We start from the raw sequence: 27,072 nt of genomic DNA, 5'->3' as shown, positions 1-27,072 counted from the left end.
AAACACATCGGAAATCAGCCAGACCAACCTGAACACTTTGTTTTTATTATTTTACAATGTTTGGCTTTTCCAAAGGGAGGAACCAAGTTTTTTTCCTGTTACAATATTTTAGATATTAATATAATAGCCTACATTGCATTAATTTAATAAAAATAACCCTATCTGCAATATGATATTGCTAGCCGTTTCTTCAAATTAACAAATTCTCTTTGTTCTTTTGGTTTGAGGATTCTTTCTTAAAAGTGTTTATCTTTTAGTGGCTGATAAGATATCTGAATCGTACCTTGATTATATCTGTGATTCTTTTTATGAATGTGTTTGGTGTGGCTAACATTTAATCATGCATATTTAGTCTCATATTGTTCATGCTTGTTCACCATGGAATGCCTGATGTAGGACAAAATACTCACTATTATTCTGAATTCATGCATCAAAAATGTAATGATGAAATCAATTATTTTAGCAAAGTAAAAGGCCAAGGTTACCTAGGTCAAATTGCAGTGGAATTGTATTTAACTATACCATATAAAATCTCCCATTTCCGTCAAACAAAAACCGCAGTCTCTGTCATTACCTGTCTTAAGAAGCCCTATGTACTTATTCTACAATTTATTATTGCAAATATTAAGGTGCTCACTGCTGTCTCTGTCGTGAGAGCATATTTTTGAGAACATTCCTGAAAAAAAATGACAACTCAAATGCCTGAACTGCAGCGTAAGCTTGTTAGAGAGCGGTCTTCACGGCGGCGGCTGCGGAGATCAGAAGATGAGTGGGGCTGCACGCGTAATGTCCTTTATTACGTAAATCCATCACATAGCAAAGCCTGCCTCATACTGCACACCGCCGTTTGTTTGTCTCCTAAGATGCCCTTATTGTAGTGCGCTTGTTACCAAGGTAACGGTGTTTTCACAATGAGGATGTGAAGGCTGCCAAAAGCAATGCCAAGCAATGGGATCAATATAGATAAACCCGGCTTTTTGCCGGAGCGCACAGGCAACAGGGATTTGTTCAAGCAAATAAATAAGTTCTACAAATGGGAACCAGAGTTGTAGTAACATCAAACACGTCAGTCGTTGTGGGAGGGAATTTCGCCTTAAGTTGACAACATGGCTGTTCTTGTTGCTACAGCGAGTGCAGTAGAGGTTGTGAATAATGGATTAGAATCCATACACAAAGCGATGTGCTGACCGCATGCTCAAATCAACCCAAAATGATTTTATTTTCCGCTTATGTTTACATGCTTATGGCTATTTTCAATTCATTTATATGGATTAAGCAGCAAATACTTTTAAAATAATAATTCATCTAAACACAGAAACCATGTTATGTAATTCTGCAGTACGTCTTTTAACAGATGATGACAACTTCACTACTCCATTGGTCCTGCTTTCCCCCAGCTGGTTCATCTGCCGGGGCCTCTGCAGTAGGGTCTCTACCCCTACTGGAACCCGCGGCCCGGTCGTCCTGGACCTGGGGCCTCGGGCTCCTGCGGGGCCCTAACCAGACGAGATTGCTCCTTACCTCAAGCAGGGGAGTGAAAATCTGAATTATTCAACTCAATCAGGCCGGTTTAAACATTAATGGGCGAGTGGGTGTACCTCTTGGCACCTCCTTGGGGACAGCCACAGTTGAGAGGCCACTCTAATTGCTTACCCTTGTGCAGCCAAAGTCTTTAATTATAGCCACCGAAACGAGTGCTGGAGCTCTCTGCTGCTTAACCTTTGCAGAGAAGCCGAGAGTGAGAACAGGGGCCTCACCAGTCCCTTCAGTAAGAGAGGAACACCCGTAGCCCATGTCTTATGTTATATCGTATTGCTCTTTAAAAATACATGCCAGGAATGCCCTTAACCATAGGAAATTTTAACGAGCTAACATTGTGAATATCTGAATCAAAAGTGTCATATTGGCTGAAATGAGAGAGAAATCCACAGAGACATGGTGTTTGTTTCCAATTTATTTTTCTTATCCTGAATCGTTCAGTTTGACTGGGTTGTTTACTGTTTGATAAAAAATAACCATTAGCTTACAATGTCAAGCCCTTCTAAACCAACTGTTCCATTAAAAACAAAATGGCCACCACACTCACAACGCACAGACTGAGCACGAGTCGTCGTTTATGTAAGTGCGTGGTCCGACCTGAGTAATCACAAGCGGGAGTCATTAACCGAGTCACAAGTGCAATGAAGAGCCCTCACGTCACACTCCCCAGCACGGAAAACCAATAACAAAAGAAGAAAGAGAGAGATAAAAAAAAAGCCCCGGAATACGCTTTAATACCGTGAACTGACGTCTGATCCCCAACAACTGTCCGCCCACCAGCCTCCCCGCCTCGCCCACCCCACTCCACCATGAACTTGTGACCCTGTGCACTCAGCAGTTGTCACGACAGGTCCGATTTCATGTGTGTATCGTGGTCCAGAGAGTGTGGCCCAATGGGCAGCTCACTACAATTAAAGACAAGCAGTTGGTCGTGGTCTTCCTTTATGGATGCATCGTCAGCATAATCATCATCTTCATCACAACCGTCTTTTTCATTATTTTCATCATAATCATCCTCAACATTATGATCTTCATCATCCACAGGGTCATATTTTTCATCATTGTCTTGCATCACCATCATTAATCTTTAGAATCTTCATCATATATATACATGTTTATTTCTCTTATTTGTCTTGGCTGTGATTATGTTGTTGATCTTGAGCTTTGTTTTAGTGGCCACTCCGTTATATGGACTTAAGTGAGAACCTCTTCTTAAGGCTGAGAAATCCATCAAGACGAATTGATGCTTTGGAGACGCTCAATGACTGAAGAGCACTTGATTACCATCGATTCTTGAGAGCAGCCACAGGACTACGAGTGCAAAGGGTAATATTCACACCGGCTAAGATATATCCACATATAGGCGAGTAAGGTAAACCGTAGACAACCATATCATTGTAGTTAGACAGATTCGATATTTCACGATTCTAAACACAAATGTATTCATATTCAATGTTGGCATATGTCAAAAAAAATGTAAAAATAAATGAAAGCTCACATTTTCAGCAGCAGCAAGAAGAATTACTGAGCTTTTGGTATTTATCTCACGTTCTCTGCACACAATGATGTTCCAAAAAGAACCTCTGACCTGACAATCCAGCAATCCAGCCATTCAATGTGTGGATTTTGGTCACATGGTGAAACATTTTATTGAAAAAGTGCTCAGTTTAAGCTTGAGTTCATCTCAACAAATGTGTTACTTGTGGAAGTGGTTGTTTCAGGTGTTGCAACTATTCCTTATCATTTGGATACCTTATGCTCTGTTATGCTTCAGCTCACACACAGCAACAAGGTTTCAATCAGACTCGGCTATCAGTTTTAAACAGAAACCAACCCAAGCCATTGGACACTGCATGGCTGAAAAGGTCCATTGTCATTCCAGGATTAGAGATGCGTTGGACAATGTCCCCCTACTGTTTCAGCAATTGTACCGGCATTGTTGCCAGGAATGCGTTAATCTGTAAATGAAATACTGAATGGACCGCTTCCAGAACACCAAATCAGGCGTTAGATAAAAAAAAAAGTGAGCTTTGCAAATCTAGTACCCGCTGCCTTTTGTCTTCATTCTGGCAGGCGGCTATTAGCATACACCGCAGACCGTGTGCAAGCTCCACGCCGCGATCCTGATTTGTTCATTTATTAATAATTTCTCCATTCAGCTGTGTTTTCTTCCGCTGCCTCCCAACAACTTTGGCAACCAAAGACCCGAGAAAGAGTCTGGGTCCGTTGTAAGAACAAATATATATTTTTCATGAGCAGATGTTCACTGATGACTTTTGGCCGTTGGAGAGCCAGTCCTTCTTGCCAGTCAAGGAAGAGGCTCTCAAAGAAAAAATAAAGTTAATGTACAGACAATCTGCCAACAAGCAGACGTCAAGCACATCTCACCACCTACCAGAGCTACTTGTAATGCAGAGACTATGTGTGTGCGTGTGCGTGGGTGGGTGTGTGTGTGTGTGTGTGTGTGTTTGGAGCTCTAGAGCCAGCAGCATGCTAGCTCTAGAGCCTGTATTCACATCTCAGCTCATCTCCTACTCTCGGCCGAAGATGACTTCCACACAGCCGGAACTGATGCGAGCCTTTGGTTTGAAACGGCCAGCCACTCTGCTCATCTCTTGTCGTTGCGGGCCGTTGCCGTCAGTTTTCATTTCATCTAGATATGCACTGTATTCTGTATTCTAACCTTGATATGAGTGAAGCCGTTTAGATTGTGAGTTTTCATACACACATCCATGCTTTCAACGTTCAGTCTCTCTCTCAACCCCCGGATCTGTAGCAGTGCAGCTGGCCTAGATCCTCGTCACTGCAGCCCCAGTGAAGTTGGAGGGATCTGGTGACCTAACCATGCAGCCACTGATGCACATCAGAGACCTCCCAGTTTGCAGGGGGGCTGTGCTCATCAAAAAAGTGACGTTCCTGGCGGAGCCGTCGACATTTTGACAGTGAAATGCCCTTCATGCTAACGCCCTCTGGGGGCCATCGCAGGGAGCCTCCCTTTATATCACATTCACGCCCCAAGACAGAGCCCCGCCCCCCTGGGGGGATGTAGCATTTACCTGTTGTTTTCTGTTGCCTGGGTCAGTGGCATTTCACCTGCTGGAGCCGAATATACAACGGAAGGGGGGGGGGGGGGGGGGCAGGTGTGGCGCAGCTACATCGGGCTGGTGTCAGTGGGGGGCGGAGAAACTACGACGGGGGGCATGGGTGTCAATAGCTGTAGCTAGAGGCAGAACAGCCACACTGCTGAGACCTCGACATTTACCTGCACGGGCTGAGGGGGGATTTATCAATGTGATGACGTTTTCATGAGGACATAATGATATGATACATTATATGTACGTTGTGTTCATAGGCCAATGCTGAGTGGGTGGACAGTATAAAGGCATCCAAGGGCCTCTGAGGTATCTGGTGACTCATGTGTTGGTATAGCGCTTGTTGTGTTTACGCTTTGTTTCCAAACTATCATACGGCAGCATAAATATTAATGTCACGTTAAATATTTTACTGTTTCCTTGTTGCAGCACTAGGGGCGGGTTTATACAAATCTCCTGCCGCAACAACATCAACACCCACCAACAAAAGTGTTTTGTATTTAAATCCACTGTTTACCTCCGCATGGAGAGCAAAGACGTTTACGCCGGATCAGCTTTGAGCTGATTATTATTTCTGGAAGCACTCAAAAAATGGGTGGAACAAAAACAATATTAGAAAAGGACTGGGTGGGCCGGTTTGCTGGTCTTTAATAAGAGTGTGCAATGAAGAAAAAGAGGAAGACACATGGTAGGGTGAGGAGGTTGAACATTATTCCATTCAACTATTTCAATGTGAGTGGAAGGGGACCGCAGAGGCCCCCCCACTGGGCTGAATTATGTTCCAAAGTATCTGATGAAAGCTCTCCATCTCCAGCACTGTCTTCTCCCATTTGTCCTGCCTGTGCAATTGAATGACAGCAATAAGAGGACGCGGATGTATCGGGAAGAAGATTGCATTACTGATTCATGGTTGAACATAATGAGGTGCTGGACGTGACCAGGCCCACTTATGTTTTAATTAGCTAAGCTGTCAAGGCGTCGGCCTATCCTATCTGTTAGCTGTTTCTTTGGTTCCCGACCGCTTTTTAAGCGTAAATGTACAGCCCACCATGTTCGAATCATAACACAATGTGTCTCGCACTGTAGAGGCTAAAAGTAACACTAATGTTTCGTTTTTTTTTGCTTCTTAGTTCGGAATTTTGGACATAGGGCCTGATTCCCAAGTGAGCATTGGTATTCTATATCACTGGAGACAGTTTTCAACACATTTCATTCAGTCCTTCTAGTTGCAGAGTTCGCTCGTGCTAGGCTAGCGCACGGCAACGGGCAATGCTAGCCTGCTATTAAAAACAGTCTTACCCACTCCACAGTACACCCGAGGTAAATCAATTATAACGCCAGACTATAGATTTAAATGTCTGTGTTGATAGAATAATGTTAGAAATAAAACTAACCTTGCATCGCATGAATCATCGAGGGACTACTTTCTCAGCAGAAGCGGAATTTTACTATGCGCTGGTTAGGTTTGTAACCGAATCACGACAGAAGAACGTAAACAGAGAAGCGTGGGACAGAAGCGCAATTGAACGACTAGGCAACATGATGGTTCAGTGTGCTTTTAGAAATTGTAGAAATAAACGGTACAGGGCCCCGTTTCCCGATATCGATGGATCTTCGCTCGTAAGATGGTTCGAAAGAGGGATCTTTCGAACCATCGATAATTTCTTTGGAGCGTTTCCCGAAACTCCTCTTAACGTGAACGCGCATTCGCTGCACTCACGACGATCGTAGGATTGTACCTGTCCACTGACATGGTGCTGAAACGGTCTATGACGCAGGGGGAGACGCAGGAATGTCGGAGGAAAATGGGGTTAAAAAGGGTTAAAATATCTCCCCATCAAGGCCAACCGCAGAGTAGCCTACGAGAAGAATAGATTGCAATAATATGAATGCTAAAGATATTAAAACACAATTGATTAAGCCTAGGCCGACATATATATCAGTCCTAATCCTGAGCGCACGATCGGGAGGTGGAAGTTGCGCTTTAGATGCCTTCACAAGTCCAGCGGAGGGCTCCAGTTTTCGCCGGCCAAGTCATGCGCTGTGATATGTGTGACAGCTATGTTGCACAACATTGCAGCTAAGGGGGTAGCTTTGGTTGAACCGGAGGACATTGAGGACGATGACGACGAGGAAGATCGGTGTGAGGACGGCCTCCCTCATAACTACGTGGCTGGTTTTCATGCACGTCGAAGAGTGATTGAGACTTTTTTTTAACCCCCTCCACCCTCCCACATGTCACTAAACATTCCCGTCAACGTGACCAATCCCCACCATATCCCAGCCTTTTGCCTGCTCCTTTGCATTTTTTTAAATATTTTTATAAGTAATATTTTTATTATTTTATTTTATTTTTACAATATTTTAGGCTACGTTTTATGAGTAGCCTATGTCAGTCTGCACAAATCCCCCCCACTTTCTCTCACACATTTTAAGTGCCCTGCCTGCTCAAACATTTCCTGGACTGTCTCTCTCAAACTAAGAACATAATGGCCCACATTAGGCTCAGACGCACGTGATACACCATTACCAATGTGTTATAATAAAACGCATCCAATACTAGGAATGTCCTCTGGTTACGCCACTGAGGCTATAGTAGGCTAACGAGGCTCTTAGCGTCCTACGAGTACCCTGGAGCACTCGTTAGCTACGAGCGTTTTCAAGACGTTCGTTACCAAAGATGCTTTCGGGAAACGGTGTGAAAACTGTACGATGCTCGTACGACCCACTCTGCGATCCCCTTAGGCTAAAGATGCTTTCGGGAAACGGGGCCCAGATGGGCACCACAAAGTTTCCACCAATTTCCAGTGCGAGATCCAGAAAGGACTCAACTGTGGCTTGTTGCTGCTGGCTTGGACATCAAAACACCGGCTCGTACATGTACGGTTAGTTGGATACAACAAATTCCTCATAATCGTCTTCAAAAGCAGATGCATCGCTAACTCCTCCAAACGTGGGCATATCTTGTTAATTGAATACGCTTATATAATTCCTTCGTTCACTGTACTCTGCGTTTGTAGCAATGACAGCGGCAGGTAACCTAGGTATCAGTCCGCCGCTGCCGTAGCCTACGTACAGGAATATAAACACTGCTGCTGAGACCCCGCAATTCCCTCAAAATGCAATGCAATGCAAGGTTGGTTTTATTTCTAACATTATTCTATAAACAGACATTTAGATTTATAGTCTGTCGTTATAATTGATTTACCTCGGGTGTACTGTGGAGTGGGTAAGACTGTTTTTAATAGCAGGCTAGCATTGCCCGTTGACGTGCGCTAGCCTAGCACGAGCGAACTCTGCAACTAGAAGGACTGTATGAAATGTGTTGAAAACTGTCTCCAGTGATATAGAATACCAATGCTCACTTGGGAATCAGGCCCTATGTCCAAAATTCCGAACTACCCCTTTAAGTCCCAGGGGATGCTAAACTGTTTGTGTCCTGCGACCTGCGGGCAAGCTGACAGGGAGAGGGAGCAGGGAGAGGTGTGGGCCATTATGTACTCAGTAAAGCCCAGCCACTCTGCAGCCACACTATTTTAGAATGTTTATAACTAGTCAGAGCGGACACATCCATCCAAAGCAAGCCACAGGGAAGTGGGGGTGAGACGTCTCGCTCAAAGATGGTTTGAGTAGTACTGGTAGAAGTGCGGACGTTGGGGATTAAACACAGTACCTTTAAACTCTGTTTATACATATATAGGAGACGCAGATTTCCCTTTCGTAAACGGTCGTTGCCATCTGAAAGGGTCGATGCCATTCAACGTCACGACGTAAGGTCGGTCCTGTTATTATTATGAAAAAATGACGGAACATAGCGGTGCTAATGACTCAGAGGGTTGTAAGTGGATAAAAGCGTCAGCTAAGTGTAATGTAATAATAATAATAGATTCACAAGTAAGATATGAAGTAAATTGATGTTGGTGTATGTATGTGTCTTTATAGTGATGTTGTTATTCTGTTCGTATGCAGCGATCCATTCGTTGACATTAGGGATGCAAATGATCGAGTAATTCATTAATCGATAGTTGTTTCATCTTATCGATCGGTGATCGATTAATTGATAAGCGGCCATTCTTCTGAGAAGCTGAATTTCCTTCTGTATGTGACACATTTAGGTGATAATTCAACGAAGTCGTTTAGTTGTTGTACTTTAAAATACATTTACATTTAGGGCATTTAGCAGACGCTTTTATCTAAAGCGACTTACAATAAGTACATTTGTCATTTGTCGTCATTAACCAACTTAAAGTGGCTCCATACTGCACTCCGTTTTGCCCTCTTCATCGTGTCAGTAGCTGTGTTCGAAATCGTTCCCTATCATGGATGTGGTGCACTAAATAGGGTGCACGCCATTTTGTAGGGTGTTCGAATTCTCAGTGGTCCACTATATAGGGCACTATATAGTGGACTTAAAATAGGGTACATACGATGTACCCTACATGATACTCCCGTATACCACAATGCAATGCGGTCGTGTTTTCCCGGAGGAAAAGAAGAAGCTGAATAACCTCGAAAACGAATAACATTTAATGACGGCTTTCGTTTACAAATGTCAACAATTTATTTGGGGTTTAACATTAAATATTTAACATTCAAAATTAATTAAACAAGGAAATGTAACATTCAACATCAATACAACCTCCAGCTTTCGTCGTGAGTGCCCGGTTTGTTTACATGATGTGGGCGCATCTGTCTGCGTCACACAAATACCCGGCGCATTTACTGACGCAAATGACGTTTAGAAATCTTAAGCGTAGTGTTCGAATTCTCGTTTGTTCGTTCCCTAAATAGTGCACTATATCATGAACACCATATAGGGAATAGTGAGTGAGTGGATAGGGAACGATTTCAAACACAGCTAGTGTCCCGCTTTTCGTTTGTCTTGTTCTGCTTCGCTTGTGTTCCCGCTTGTGTTCCCGCGTGTGCGTCAAGTACGTCTGGCGTCAAGCGCGCCCTCACGTGGATGGTTGGAAAATTACGGGTTAAAAATGCGATTAATTGCAAGTAATTTATTTTAATCGAGTAATCTCTTATCGACAATTAACCGATAATCGATTAATTGTTTGCATCCCTAGTTGACATGTTCCTTTTTTAGTTCAGTGACAACGTGGGCTTTCCATTTATGATCTGTGCCGCTGACGGACTTTACTTCGTAAAAACAATCTTCTGGTAGTGACGCAAGAACATAATTATCGTTAATCGTTGTTGTATTGTACGAATATTTTGTATTTATATCTTGAATTGCCGACTCTATAAGTTCTTTCATTCCGTTTGTGTCTGCCATCATAGCCAGTCTTTGTGTCATCATAGTAACCATAGTTACCACGCTGTGATGTACGCGGTGTATTTTGACGCAATACGTCATAGTCGGGCATCGACCCTTTCAGATGGCAATGACCGTTTACGAAAGGGAAATCTGCATAGGAGACCCCTATAGAAGAGATGCAACACCGCCCATGGACCAGATCATGCTGATGAGTCGTTTCTCGCCATGTGACCCGGTGATGAGTTTGGTCTCGCCATGTGTGTGAGGAAGAAGCTCTCCGTTGTGACGTACACACGCATGCTGTTTGTCGCATGACCACATGGCGGACAGCAGAAATAGACGGGAGGCAGGGCCTTGGAGAGGCATGCCAAGCACGCGCGGGGAGTTCATGCAACGCAGGAGCAGGGAGAACAACATGCCTTCCCTGGTATTAACAGCTTGCAGTATGGATGACTTTTGTGAAGCCAGGTTCTGGCATCTTCGACCAGAGAGCAATAGGGCTGAAATTAGCCATATAAATCAATGGTTGCTGTTTGGCATGGTCTTCTATGTCTACCGACCTAAAATTAAAATTCTATATGCTCTTATACAGTTTGTCATCCAGACTCCTGTTTATAGATGCATGCAACCATATCAATGAATGGGATGGACTGAGATCATTCATATTATTTTTGGACGCTTGTAAACCAAGCGATGGTGTTTACTAGTTCTCTGCCAGCAAGTGTGAGGCTGGTGAATATAATCCTTTCTAATATGAAATCTTTGGAAGTGTGCGTGTGTGTATGCAAGTGAACAAAAGAGAAAGACGACACGGAGAGAGAGAGGGAGAGAGGGCCTGGAAGAGAGAGCAATGATGAAAGAGAAAGAGGGATAAAGGGAGACTGAGAGGGAGAGGAGATAGATAGAAAGAGGAAGTGGGAGAAGTATATAGGGAGCCAGAGCACTCAAGATAAAATAACATAAATTAATCGAGAGAGGGAGTGCAAAAACGAGAATGCGAGCCATGGATGGAAAGAGGAGAAATAAAGAGAGGGAGCGAAACATGTATGGGGGGGGGATGGAGAGGAAGTGTGAGTAATGTAGTGGGAGTGAGAGAGACACAGTGAAAGAGTGAGAGAGAGAGAGAGAGAGAGAGAGAGAGAGAGAGAGAGAGAGAGAGAGAGAGAGAGAGAGAGAGAGAGAGAGAGAGAGAGAGAGAGAGAGAGAGAGAGAGAGAGAGAGAGAGAGAGAGAGAGAGGAAGCATGAGAGATGAATAGAGGGGGAGGGAGAGAGAGCTATAGAGATGGATTTACACGGATAGAGAAGGGAATGGATGGAGAGAGCTAGAGAGGAAGAGCGATGGAGGGATGGAGCGTGAGTGAGAGTGAGAGATATGTGTGATAGGTGAGAGCAATATATAGCGAGTGGCAGAGAGGATGCGTGAGAGAGGGATAGAGGGGGAATGAGAGAGCGAAGGAGAGAAGGAGCGAGAGACAGATAAAGGGAGGGAGAGGGATGATACAGCAGTGGTGGAGAGAGAGAAAGAGAGAGAGAGAGAGAGAGAGAGAGAGAGAGAGAGAGAGAGAGAGAGAGAGAGAGAGAGAGAGAGAGAGAGAGAGAGAGAGAGAGAGAGAGAGAGAGAGAGAGAGAGAGAGAGAGACAGAGACTAAGCCACCAAGGATTCAGTTTGTAATGTTTCAGAGAGAAGCGTGGGTATATCAGAAGGATGCTAGCGCCTGACATTGATTACCCAAGGGTTTTGTTTTAACCAGGCCACTGTGCTGTTAAGCCCTCCCCCCACCGCCCCCTCAGGGGAGGTGTTGTCCATAACACACAACCAGCCACCGCACACTTTATTGTTACCCATTAGCTGGCACTGCAGAGGTGAATCTGAGAGACCAAAGGGAAGACACACAAGCCTTTTCATCCGTGCGGCCGCCGTAACCCCTCCTCCCACTCTGATTCCATGGGTCAAATGTACATGCATTACAGCAGACAGCGTTTTAAGGTTTGTTTCACGCAGATGTCTGACACCGGCTGATTACCCTGTTTTGACAACGTTTAGAGTAAACACAGCAAGACTAAAACTCATTTAAATGAGTGGCAGCTGTGACGCAAACAACACAGTTGTTGTTATGTTTTCAGATTATTTGATATTCGCTTGTCCTTTTTATATAATCGCTTGCGATTATAATGTGGTGAATAGATCTTTACTATATTTTGACAGTGTGGACGTGTCTATCACAGAGAGAAGCTTCTAAATATGATTCTTGGTATTTCATCACAGCGTCTCTTATATACTCACAAACAATATCATTCAAATGAATATCTATGTATATCTATGCATGTCTATTTAATATATTCACTAGAATACATTAAATATGTAGCCTCCAACATCTCAGAGGGAGAGCGAGAGTGTGTGTGTGTATGTGTGCGTGTGTGTGTGCGTGTTTGTGTGTGTGTGTGTGTGTGTGTGTGTGTGTGTGTGTGTGTGTGTGTGTGTGTGTGTGTGTGTGTGTGTGTGTGTGTGTGTGTGTGTGTGTGTGTGTGTACGTTTGTATTTGTGTACGTTTACTGCACCTGCAGTCTTCCAGATTATCTGCGTTTTACCTCCGGGGAAAGTGTTTGTGAAAAGGATAATTTTTATGTATAATGTATTTCACGATTTTGATTCTCATCTTGTTGAATCTGTTACACATGGCAGCCACTTTACTGTTCAGTAGTATTTGTTGTATAATCAGATTTATTGTCTTATTGTTATATTTCACCTTTGGAGAAACAATGGAATAAAAATGATGAATGATGAATAATGTAATAGGGAAAATAAACCCTATATATGGATGGATGGATAAAAAGATGAATACATGGTTGATGCTAATTATTATTATTATTATCATCATTATGACATGATTATGATGATTATTATGAGTCATCTAAAACGTCTGCAAGCGTGGGTCTGGCTTGGCTGGTCTGTGTGTGTGTGTGTGTGTGTGTGTGTGTGTGTGTGTGTGTGTGTGTGTGTGTGTGTGTGTGTGTGTGTGTGTGTGTGTGTGTGTGTGTGTGTGTGTGTGTGTGTGTGTGTGTGTGTGTGTGTGTGTGTGTATGTGTGTTATCTCCCTGATGGTGTGGCTGACCGTGTCGTTTATCATTTGTATCGTGCTGGTGGGGATTTTGTGTGTTTTCACTTGTATTTATGCAGTTACTCCTGCTGTAAAGCTGTAAAGCAAATTGCTCCCCTGGGGCTCTGAAGCCTTTGCTCTGCTCCACTTGGAAGGATCCAAAACAAGGGCCACATTGGAATTTCAGAAAAAGGAAATGTTCTTAATGATTTTCCATATTTGGACATTGTTAATTACCTCAACGAGGTGGGGGAAATTAGAAAAATACCTCCTTTAAACGCAGCTGTTGTTCTGCACCGCTACTCAACATTGCTGGGGGAGGACAGTGACAAGGTTGTTGGCAACACGCATGGCACTCCACCGGGGAACAGCTGAGAGGGGCAGGGGATGGTGCCTCTCTTCTCTGGATGTCATGTTCTGTTCAGTTCGGGAAATGGGGGTTAGCAGAAGCACTAGGTTGTCCTGGGATGGACAGGAAGAGTGCAGTCACTGACACATCTCTGCATGAGTCTGTGAGTGTGTGCATACTACACTTAGGTGGCTTCCACACAGACTTGCGTGTTCATACTGAGATGTTATTGCATTCGTTTGGGGGGGGGGGGGGCAGGAAGCCAATCCGAAAGGGACCATAGTGTTGTGCAACAAACGAAGCATCCGTATGAGCAATCTGGGGAGTTGTGGTTGCATATGTGCTGCTGTAGAGTTGTAGGAGTTAGACTTTGGCCCTGGTCGTCTGCTCTGACGACACAACCCGGGTGATCCAGTCACCAGTGATCATTCATTCGACCCGAGGCCAATTGGTTTCCTGGTGCGTCACCCTGCCCTGTGGCTTGACCCGCGGGGTCAGGGAGATGCTTCATCCCGCGTTCTGGACTTGCAGACTTCTAACGAGCAGCTCCAAGCTAACATCAGGACCACATGACCCTGGTTACCATCCAAACAGCTTCTTCCACTAGCAGCCGGTACCCAGCCTTAATGACCCCCAGCCTTTAACACTGGTGCTGCTTACCAACTTGAAAATATGTATTTAATCTGAAGTATACACATGCGCACGCACGCATGAACACACACACACACACACACACACACACACACACACACACACACACACACACACACACACACACACACACACACACACACACACACACACACACACACACACACACACACACACACACACACACACACATTGCTTTTCTCTCTTAAACATGCAGGCACCCACACAACCTATACTGTCTTCCTCTTTCTGACGCACACACACACACACACACACACACACACACACACACACACACACACACACACACACACACACACACACACACACACACAGAAACACACAGACACTTGCGTAGGTACATGCAAACAGAAGATTCACCCACTGCTGCAAATAGTGTCAACGATAAATAGGAGGGTGGACTCTTAATTGCATCTTTAAAAGCTTGTTAGGTTTTGCAAACGCACCAGCTGGAAGAACAAAAAATAAATAAACCCAAACCGAAAGTGTGGAAGAGAGATGTGGGCATGAGCATTCTGGATACCGAAACAAGAAGAGATTAAACATACTCCAACTGTGGCGACATAAAGCACCATCCAGCCTGTGACTTGCTTTGAGTGGCTTTTTGTTCCAGGATTAAGTCAAAAGTAATTGCTCCCACATTGAAGAATTGAATTGGTACATGTTTCATATATTGAAATAAACTCTCTCTCTCTCTCTCTCTCTCTCTCTCTCTCTCTCTCTCTCTCTCTCTCTCTCTCCTCTCTCTCTCTCTCTCTCTCTCTCTCTCTCTCTCTCTCTCTCTCTCTCTCTCTCTCTCTCTCTCTCTCTCTCTCTCTCTCTCTCTCTATATATATATATATATATATATATATATATATATATATATATATATATATATATATATATATATATATATATATATATTTAAATATACAGATAGATAGATAGATAAATAAATATCTACATATGTATAAATCTTTGGGTTTTCAGTGTGGATGTCCGATAGTATTCAATTGATTTGTTATTCGGTCATTTATCCAGTGTACCAGGGGAACCAAAGCCCTCTCAGGTAAGTGCAAAGAGTCTCGAGGCCAATGCAGCAGGCCTTGCTTCGGTCCGCGCCTCGGAGGCTACAGCTACTTCTTACAACCACCCTGGTTAGGGCTTCCATTCCGACCTGGGGCTTCATCTCCGTCTCCCTTTAAACCCATTCTCCGTACAGTCTGTCTTCACTGTACTGTCCATAATATTCTCACACAATCACGATTTAAAAATCCGCCAAGAAGACTTGGTGAGCACGGCCGCTTCATAATGTTCTGTCAACTACGGTGTGGAGGATATTGTTACACACCGCAAGACAGAGAGACAGAATGACAGAACGAGAGAGAGAGGGAGAGAGAGAGGGATCGGGAGGGTAGGGAGAGAGGTGGTGGAGACGGGGATAGGCGTGAGATGGAGGAGGAGATGAGGCTGTGTGAGACGTAAAGAGGGACTGACGAAGTGTGAGATATATCAGAGAACAAGAGAGAGCGGCCCAGTTAAAGGTGTTAACTTGTAAAACACGGCTAATATTGTTTTTGTTAATAGCGTTTATTTGATGCACACATTGAATAACTCAGGACGTGTAAGCAATTCATTAGTTTTGCCTGCTAAATATTTCAATTTCTATTATGCACATGAATATAACCACCACCACACCACTGTCTGTATGTATGTGTATGGGAATGACAGCATCAATTAGATCTAATTGGCATCATATCAATCTTCGAATTGTGGAATCCATTGTATAAATCCATAAGTGAAACATTGTCTCTTTACTCATATTATTATAAATATTATTATAAACAGAGTATTACTTTTGACAGGGCACTCACAAGGGTCAAGGCAGATCAGCAGATGAGAATAATTAAGAAGGTTTATCATGGCTATTGCAGCCATACCTTGGCTGCTTTATTTACTAATAGATATGATACCCGTTGAGTTGACTTTACGCTCAAAGTGTTTTGCAATAATCATGCTTTTCAAATGGTTTTCATGTTACTCAGTGATGTGTGGCGAAACGCGTAAAAGGCGTCAGATTGATTCGTTCATGTTCATTTCATTTCTGGCCTCAAAGACTAGTTTTGTAAATCCTGAACGGTATTCCATGGTATTTGTACGGGCTCAATCTCTCTATTGATGTGGCCCCATTAGAAATGTCAAAGTAGGCTTGGGAGTGGAGTGTGCAACTGTTATTTTGTTGTCCCTGAATCCGATTGAAAAGATGTCTGAAGCCCAACCTGCTTACAGTAGAATGCTTTTAATACTTGAACCCTAATACTTGAACTTGAGTTTTAATACTTGTAGACACAAGCATAATTTCTATAAAGTTTTGATGAAGCATTTGTTCAGACCTGTAATATTTCCCACCGGCGTGTTTTTTTTTTTATGATTCGCTGTATGCTGAATGCTTAACGGTCCTTTTCAGATCACAGTCACTCAGAATCTGCGATCTGCCTTGACAGTTCTGTGGCAGTTTGTCAGCGCTGGCATCGCACAGAGAACGCAGTGTACACAGGAAGCAATTGGATTTTGATTCACAAAGAAATAATTAGCCTCGGCTTGAATAAAGCTTCGTCATTGTGCAAAAACTGACGTCCAAATCGTCCAAAGAACAGCGTTAGCAGAGTTTGTCCATACCAGCTTATTACTTATTGAATAGCTGCCCCCCTCACCACCTCCCCTTTCTCTTTTTGATCGCTCTGAGAGAGAGATCTCATCAAATTATGTTGCCATGGAAACCATCTGTCTGTGCACTAACCCCTGTTGTTGCAGCATGTGCCTTTTTTTTTACCGAAACTAGTTCAAGGCGTATGGAGACCATTTTTTCTAATTGCACACTCATAATAAAAAATCCTATAGGATCCTTGCTATGGTACCAGCTGTGCTAACACACTATCTTTCTATTGTAAAACAAACCGACTGACAGAGAGTCACTCTTGTGTACATCTGATCTCATCAGGGCTCACTAAGGGAGGATAGGGTGGGTGGGAGGAAACAACATTTCCACTCAAATCATTTTAAACAAATAAAATTAACTCTTGGCTTCCTCCCTCTAAATCAGAGCTGACCTACAGCCGGAGACAAACATTAACATTCAAATCGTATCCTTTGAATTTGACCAGGTTTGTCTTTGCTTGGTTTCTCTGTCACACTGAATCATTTAGACTCTAGCTCAAAGCCTCAGCTCTCTGCATGACATGCCTGGGCTGCCACTCAGAGGTAACCCCCCCACCCCTCTACCTTGAGGGGCTCGATGGCGGAGCGGCCATTAAAGCAGGAGAGAACTCTTCGTCGTCTTGCCCCGGGCTTAATCACGGTGGGACACCACACAGCAGAAGCACACCTCTCCCACCATCTGGGCCGGCTCACTCGGAGGGAATGTAACCTTCAACCTGCTCTGACGTCGTTCTCCGAATTTGCCTTGATTGCCCTGCAGAGTACTCTGACATGCAATGGTGACAGTTAGTATTTCGTCGTTTAGCACTTTACGTATTTTTATCCAGTGACTCAAAGGGAAATAATGTTTTCTATAAATGGCATATAAGCCTAGGAGGTAGACAATGGGGTTTTAAACACAGAACCTTTTAAGATAGAAATGAAACAAGTCATATGCATTTGCATGGGCATTAGAGTGGACAATATTTTGGTTTTAGAAGTTTTGGACTGACATACGGAGTTCAGGAGACAGAAAGCATGGTGGTCATGATGTTTTATAGATCGTCTGATGTGTGATGGTTCGACTGGTCCAACAGACTGTCTGCGTGTTGCATGAGTAACCAGGCCCACTTCAGTGTCTCCACTTGGCTCACTGCGAGTCCAATTGTAGGCGAGTGCAGACAGGTTGCAGCAACACAGAGCTGTGTTATGTAAAAGACCAGAGGAAGGGAACAGTGGCTTCAGAACAATGTAGGATGTTACTGCTCAGGGCTCTGTTCCAGACCATAAACCTGCTTGAGCAGGCTTTTAAACAGAGAGATAGACAGAGAGAGAATTAGACAAATTTGTCCAAGTTGTCTAGCCGGTTCAACAGGTGATGCTGCTGTGAAATTGGCGTACAATTTTATTAGCTATTTTATTAGCTATATTTAATCTTATTTTATCCTGTCTAGTGAATCTTGCACCGCAGAGAGGGGTAGTAGAAAAGAGGAGATGGGAGCTGTCCAGGGTGCTGAATCATCCAGCGTGACGTTGTCTAACTCCGTGCTGGGATAACACGAAAACTCAGACTCAAATCAAAGGTAAGGCATCGACCCAAAGTGTGAAAAACTCTATAGTCAGAGGTCTTGAGAGGTCACGCCCGTCCTTTGTTGTGATCATCTTTTAGTTTCCTTCTAAGAAGAGCGGACATTGTGCAGACGGTGTAAAATAATCAAGGAGGGGGGAAAGTTACGTTGAAAACAGCTGTGGAAATTGAAAGAGAGCCAAGGGCAGTTGAGCTGGAGGGGCGGAAGGGAGACGGGTTCCAATCCTTGGTTTAGGGGGAGGGAGTCTGGTCTCATTCACATGTATCTGTTGCCGTCTTTAAATAGTCGCTACAACTGCTCCATTGAGTTCTACGGAGCAGGCTCACTTTTATGTCTGAGTTGTGATGAGAAAGGAGGGAGCTTGGTATGCTAGGATGACATCGGAGCTAATGAACCAAGGAAATGCAACAAGGCAAATTTCAAGTAGTGTTTCAAAGATGAATCCATGTCTGTATTTGTTAATTACAGGATTATTCATTCATTAAAGAACAATGTTGCGTCAAAGGTAGACTAGAATCTAAAAATACAAACTACATCTCACTGAATGCGTGCACATTTTGGCAATACTCCATATAGACATACATGAAACTGCACCCACTAGATTTACATATGTGCAAAATAGCTATACACACAGACACACGCAGACACACACATACACTCACACACATACATACACTTGGGCACTATTCTTTAATAAAAAAATATATACTATTAACAATTCCACTAATATGTCTTGTTTCGTTGATTGTAATGCTCCCTAATTACAGGGCTTAAGATGAAATCAAAGTATGTGGCGGTGTTCGCCGTGATAACAGACTGTCCCCCAGCGTATATAGGACAAGCTAATCGTACATTTCAAAGCCTCTCTTATCAAACCAAGTGTCTTGTCTCCTGCCATGCTGCCTCACCTTGCATTCAGGAGACAACTGCCACTGAGTTTCATCGAGCGTATTATCCGTGCCAGCACAATAACAGCCATCCCTGATGTCGGCTGTTTCAGAAGAGAAAGCGCTGGGGTTCCAGCGCAGCATTTAACAAACGAGACATTCCCCCTTTTTGTGGACTCCTCTCTTTCTCTCACTGTAAAGAGCCACTGGGGCAACGGGCTGGGTGTGTATTTAGACATGGGGTGGGCTGTTACTGTGTGCTAGGTACAAAAGCGGCCTGGAAGCAGGAGAAGCCAATTACCCAGGAGCGAGCCCTTTGTGAGTGGGATGGAGATGAGGTTTGGTGGAACCTGACAATGCATCGCTGTATCGACTTTCGCTTTTTCCGGAAAATCTCCTGTTGTTTTTTTATGTCAGAGCTAAGAACCGTTATCCATGAATAATTTGTACGTGACTCTTATTGTGGGCTCCTAAGGCACCTAACAGTCGTTGACTAGATTTATCTGTACTTAAGAACTTCACGGTTATCGTCTTCGGATCAGCGCCTTAATAATACCTTATATTTATTTATAATGTGAACGTAGGCTTAAATTATTGATTTAAGCATATTGTTTTAACGTTTCGGCTATCAGTTATTTATTGCTTGTATTTCAATGATTTATAACAATGTAATGTAATGTAAGATTCATCATTAAACATTGGGAAAGTCTTGCTTTTCTAAGTGGCAGGGTGCATCTGTATGCTGGCCATGGGTATTCATTTGTAATCATTTCAGAAGAAAGCTTCAGAGCGCCATAAAATAATGTGGTCACTTGGCTATTTCAGGGAAGGTACAATGTATAACAATGGGTAGATAAACTGTATGTTACAAGTCGGTGACTTGTAACATACTCTAATGGTGTCATTTTGATGTCCCCATGGAATTATGATGTATACATCATGATGTATATTATGATGTATACATCCTAGGTATAGTATACATGGGTTTGACCTTTTCTGTGCTGATAACAAACCCGCTTGTTGGGGGACATGCCTTGTTTAAAGTACACAGTTTCAGTTCTTACTTATGTTCTATGTCAATTGTCTCTGTTTATTCACACAAAATAAGCCAATACTGAACGCATACAACTGCTAATGACACCGAAAACATTCTAAATCCCATGTAATGTACCACATTTAAGCCAAAGTCTCTCTTCAAAACATACAGAGCTTTACAACCTGTAGGCAGAAACACAAGCAAGTGTAGAAAACACTGCAGGACTGACTCTAGTGAATATTGCAGACAAGATGGGTAAAATATTCAAGCCTTTCTCAGTGCAGACACGATGGACAGAAAACACAGCAGACATTGAAATGTGTTGTTTAATAGTGTGTGTATGTGTGTGCGTGTGTGTGTGTGTGTATGAGCAAATGTGTGTGCATGAGTGTGTGTGCGTGTGTGTGTGTTTGTGTATTAGTGTACATGTGTTCTTGAGAGATAGAGTTTGATGATTCACTACATTGGAGATGAACTATGATGAAACATGAAATATGAAACATGAAATATATTTATCTGCTGCTCAGTGACTTATGTGACTGCATGCTGCCTGTATTTATCGCATGAGAACTACCACTGGACATGATTTATATGTTTTCGGAGCGCGGCAGCGTCTACGCAACGCACTGACGCACTCTGCCGCGTTTTTAGAAAGAAAGCCAGGCCTGCTAATGTGGGGCTTCACAAGGTTAAAAAAATCTTTTCTCTGTCATCTCCTCAATATGTGCGTAAACACTGAGGAAAACACACACACACACACACATACACACACAGATTCTATGATCGACCGTTGCTATAGTAACTTCAGCTGGAGCACCGTAAAGCTACAAGGCCACGGGTGCCGTTGTGAAATCACACGTTTGAAGTCAAGCGGCCGAGTCGCACTGTGACCAAGAGCAGCCAAGCAGCCGGTGTGACGGATCTTTGCCTCGGTGAAAGAATATGGCGAAATATTGTGAAAAAAAGCCTCACCATTTACGCCTCGGCATTCGACAGCAGCAGTAAAATGAAAGCAGACATTCCAAAGATCAGAGATAAACAGTGAGAGGGCTGCAGCAGCAGATGAACCGAGGGTAGGGGGGAGCACCCCAGACTGCAGAATCAGATTTATATTGGATGTCGTTATTCATCTGCTTTCATATTTTCTGGAGTCAAAGGCCTACGGCCTGTTCCCGAGGGGTCAAACCCATTGGGGTTGGCCGCACCCTGGCCCCTACGCTTCAAGCATACACCATCCACAAGTGGAGGAGACACATTTTCTTATGCTTCTCTGTGTGTGTGTGAGAGTGTGTAGAGGGAGAGTGAGAAGGTAGAGGTGACATGAAAATAAATGCTTCTCTGAATGTGTGTGTGTGTGTGTGTGTGTGTGTGTGTGTGTGTGTGTTTGTGGTTCTGTTTGTTTTAATGCGTGTGTGTGTGTGTGTGTGTCTATGCATTTACGTGCATATGTGTGTGTATGTGAGTGGGTGGAAGGGGGCGAGATGGAGAGATGGAGAAGGTGGTGCCTCCAGAATCCAGTGCTGGCACGCTAGGGTGCCCTGCTCCCCGCGATCCCAGGGGTCTGTCCTCCTCCCCTGACGTCAGCAGCTCTCAAGACCTGCGAGGAAGAGGAGGAGGGGGAGGAGGGGGAGGAGGGGCAGGAGGGGGAGGACGAGTATAACACACACTATACGGTCATCCCTTTTTCCTCCTCATTCTATATTTGATGTTGCACAGTAAGCATATAGAGTAGCGTTCCTTACATAGCGAGATCTTCTGATGGAGATGTAGGCCTCACTCTGCTCCAGGGTGCACGTGATGGTTACGGACACACATCAACAGGCCTACACACAATTTCATCCCTACGCCATCTTTGAGTTGAACGAAAATTGATTTGCTTAGCATCTGCCGCCTTATTTTAGACATGTTGCCCGTATTTGTTACTGAGTAGCGAGGCTCTGCGCGCCTTGTCTTCCGTCACGCTTCGCGCCTGATGTGGCACAACATGATGAAGCAACAAAGATCAGATGCTGCAGCCACGGCACTGGAGCCGGGGCGAGTTTCTAAACCAAGTAATGCAGGCCTATTTAAGTTATGTTCAGGTGGGAAACAGGAGTGGCTTTGGAAGGGAATAGTTTATTTTGTAGTAGGTTGTTTTTCTGTGGATGGATATAACTTGTCCAAAAAGGTTCCGGGAAATACAACTGTAAACTTACTATATAAACCTAAAACTGTAGACCTACTATACTTGGCTTACTAGTGTTGTACCAGTTAACACACTGCTCAATAGTGTGAACAAGTAAAGTTAAGCCCACTGCTCAATTTATCAGAATAAATAAATGAAATTAGTCCAACTTTATTTCATTTATTTATTCAAAGTATTTATTCAAAGTATAGGCGAATACCATTCGATGGCACAGTTGTCGTTTATACACTTGGCCAGTGCTAATTGCCACTCAATATCAAAGTACTTAAGTTACTAGGTATGTTTGTTAAATTGCCCCTCCTCCCCATAGTAAAGGAGATCTGGTCTTCTCCGAGCGCATCTCTTTGTGTGCGTTCATCCTATTCGTTGCGTTAACTCTCCAGTAATCTCCCGCCCTCTCCTCTCCTCTTCTCTCACACAGCGGTGCTCGACGCGCACATCCAACCCTCCAAGTGTTTGTATTGAACCGTGTTGTGTCGAACAATATTTTAAAGGGAACGCTCAGAGGAGAAGAGACTCAACTTTCCCAGTTACTGGATCCTACATTTAGTGAGACATTTTGGTGTTAAGGTAAGTTGTCACTATTTGGAGCGTGTTCTGGTTTAGATTTCGATATGAATGAACTCTATAGTGTTTGTATGTACCTGAAGCATGCGGCAAATTATTTTCCAGCGTTGGAGGAAAATACATCCATCCAACAGTTTGCAGTTCTCGGAACCGCTCGAGTCCAGCCGTCAACATTATAAGTTGGTTGCAGTTGGTTGAGTGAGATGGGATGTGATCACAACTCTTAGAACTAGGATTTGACGTCAGCCGGACTTGGTCAGTTATGGTTCCAGTTGCTGCATCATAGATATTTTTGCGCGTGTAGTTGAACGGCTTTTTCCTATTTTAATCACGTTCATGATTATATGAAACGCAACGCCACTGGGGTTTCACGACACAGAAACGTGTTTATATGCATTGTGTATTAGTAACATCCAATCATTTGCCGTTAAATAACAGTGGGATGGTTTGTCTGTTTAAGTAAACAGCGTGCTATGTTGCATTTAGAACTTTTTTTTTTAATTGCCACGTCGTTATACGACTGACATTGTCACCGAAAATATTGTATTTTTCACACATCTCTTAATGCTGTTTCGGGATGATCTTGGATCGTGATCGTTAATTTCCTTAGCTGTAATTCTACTTATTGTATGCGGGAGACAGCAGAGTTTGCGTCCGTCCATCAGGTGCTGATGCTGCACAACTCCAGCGCCTCGTGAGTCGTGCTGTTGATCCTGATCTCCAGAGACATAGCCACAGTCAAACGTCACGCATAGAATTGAAACATGCCTGACTTTAACACAGTCTCAGTGTTATAATCCTCCCTTTAATTTCCCTCAAACACATTAAAGGGGAGACGCTAAAATGAATTGCCGTAGTCGTATGTGTTTGGTAATGTAGCCTATTTCGATAGGTATATAATTGCCGCCTATCTCCAAGAGATGAGGAGTAACTACATCCCAAATGCATCCCCCATAAAGGCTCTACCATTATAGGCCTGGAAATGGGATTTACTGAGATCACTTTTGATAAACCCAAAAAATGGGCAGTCATGTAATATAGGCTACATGTTATTATTCAGGTGAATGTTACTGCTTAAAAGCTTAGTAATAAAGGACATCAATTTGTCTGTTTAGTGATTTCAAAAACCTTTCTGGGAAGACAAATTGCGCTGTTAGTTTGTTAGCACCCCAACAGGTGCTTGCATAACACTTATGAATTATTACAGCGTGGGTAAGTGAATATCATCGCCTCTATTAAACTGCACTCTGGTAGACAAGCAGTAGCCTACTTTTGTTGTGACTTGCTTAAAGCAATGGTGACAAAAGAATCCACAAACCATGGCTCCTGCTGAAGTCATACAAGTCCTCGCTACGCACTCCCTGGCTCACAGCAACATTGAGAGATAGACATGTGTGTGTTACCAGTTGTATTTCAGCCACTGCTCACTTCTGTGTTAATAATATTCATCATTATGTTGTGTACTAATGGTCAAGGCCATGGGAGTAGTATGTTATCCAGTGTCAACAGCCATTAGCACCCTTGAGGTATAAGCCCTGTGACATGGATCTTAATTCTTTGTAAGCCCCTTAAAGTGTCTCCTGAATGACCAAAGAGAGAGTAGTAGTTATAGCAGTTGGTGATAGTTAGACAGATATTATTGTTTATTGTATAATAATTGTAAAGCAGCAGTAGTCCCTGGCTGTATTAGTAACGCTATTAACCCCTCATAAACATACATGCATGTGTACAGATCTTCAAATGCTGTACACACACACACACACACACACACACACACACACACACACACACACACACACACACACACACACACACACACACACACACACACAGACACACACACACACACACACACACACACACACACACACACACACACACACACACACATACGCACGCACCACACACACACGATCCCATCGCTCACTGGTCCCTCAGTCTCATCACTGGAACTGACCAGCATCCATGATGGAAGCCGGCTCCCCGGCCTACTCTGGTTCTGATGGAGCCACTTTCATGAGCCTCTCCAGGCAGTTGGAGTGGGCACAGGAGGGGGACGCTGGTGAGCCATGCTGACCCTCCTGTTCCAGCCAGAGAGAGAGAGAGAGAGAGAGAGAGTAGGAACTACTATCACAATGAGCTTCCTGGGGGGAAGGGGCTTCTGTAGCTGCTGTGTTGTTTCCCTCCCTCCTTCCTGCTCGTTTCTTCATGGGGAGGGTGGGGGTCGATCCACAACCGCAGCATAAAAACTAGCAAACACAACTAGAGGAGTGTGAATAGGGAGAAGGTTTTTTGACACGTTGTGTGTAAAGAGATGTGTGTGTTTGTTTTGTGATGCGTTCAAATATTAACTCAGGTTATTCAGCTTCTCTCATCTATCGTTTTTGATTTGACCGATATTTCGGTTTAGCCAAGTATATATAAATATTGTCCTTTTTTGGGGATCTTTGCCCTTTGGTTGCTGTTTTACTTTTACAGTTCCTATTTCCTCCTACCTGGGCTTTAGCATGACTCTCCACAGTGTTCTACCGCCCAGATAATGTCCCTATTAGCAGTGGGCCACATGTGTGCTCGTTATAGTGAATGCTGTGCGAGCTACTCCAGCATGTATAATCCCATACCTCACCAAGCCACCGCACAGAGGTATTCCAGTTGTCTCCTCCTTTGAAGTACACGACACGCTCCAGCACTTCCACTACAGCATTGTATGTTAAACGCCATAAATATGCATTCAGCGTTTCACGCATATGTTTAATCAACAGTGCGTTTTGCACTTATGAACTAGAACTAGAACTAGAAAGATTTCCTATTTTTTCTTTGCTCTACCGGAATGCAAATGACCAATTTAAACTCAGAAACCAATGGCCGTGTGTTTCGTAATATGTCTTCTACAGTGTTGTGCGACTTAAATCTTCAGATGTGTCTCCAGAGCATACCGTCATAAGATGATCAGTCATTCTTCTGTATTTACCTGCTTGATGTTTCACATGCAGGCTGTACAATCGAAGACTTGTAAAATGCCAAGGGAGGTGTGAATTGGATCGAGGAAGAAGACAAAACATTATATCATTTGTCATTTATTATTATCCAACACAAAATACATTGTTTTTTTGACGTTGAGGTCAGTTAATATCTTTTACCGGTGGAGTAAATGGTCCTGTCCCTATTCATGTCTACACAGGCCCATCAATGTAATTTGCCTTCCCCATTGTGTGCATACGTCACTGTTGGGCCAAACACACCTGGCACCTCTGCAGATGGACAGTGGATGGGCAGGAGAGAGATGTGTTTCCCGGGCTGTTTCGTCCGTCAGATGCCCGTCCATTGATTTGACCCTCTCCCGTCGCTATAAAAGCCTGACTTCCTGTCTGTAATCGCATGAAGGTCATCTTCTCTTTAGGAAAATAAATTGCATGTCTTTACACTGAAGCTCAGTGAGTGCCAGCAGGACAAGACACTGGAGTTGGAACTGAGATGCTTTCATTCTCACAGTATATTTGATTTTAGCTGGAGCGAGGGAAGCAGTGCCAGATAACAAGAATGGCGCTAGACACATTCTAAAAGACTAGTCTAGGGTTTTTAGGGACAACGCCCATTCATTCTTTTTTGGATCTTAACTAATGACATTACATGGTTTTTATGAGAAGTGTTGTGTTCTGACTGAGATAATAGCTCGGATCGGATGCCGTATCTGAATTATAAAGTCTGTTGCATTGCAGTGGGTGACAATACTGAGTTTATATAACTCATAAACAAGGAAACAGACCCCCCATTAATACACCCAATTGTATAGTATAGGTCCTTATACCTTATTGCACAATCTCAAGAGTGATAAAAACGTGACATTAAGTGCTACATTATGTCAGATAAACCTAGAGTGGTATACTTCTCCACCGTTCTATGTGCTGATTGGGTCTTTTCAGGTGCTTGTGCTGCAGATATTTTACATAATAATACGAGGAAAGCCGCCTAAGCCTTTGAAAGAGCTGACCTCTCCACATATAGGAGACGAATTGTGCAACTTCGAATGCTCGCAGGTCCTACACCATAACTATATATCAAGGTGGAATGCCAATGGATTGATGGGATTAATTATAACGCTTCGAAAGGAA

Source organism: Gadus macrocephalus, chromosome 13 (assembly GCF_031168955.1).
Source record: "Gadus macrocephalus chromosome 13, ASM3116895v1".
NCBI classification, from domain to species: domain Eukaryota; kingdom Metazoa; phylum Chordata; class Actinopteri; order Gadiformes; family Gadidae; genus Gadus; species Gadus macrocephalus.
Note: the sequence above shows the minus strand (reverse complement) of the source record.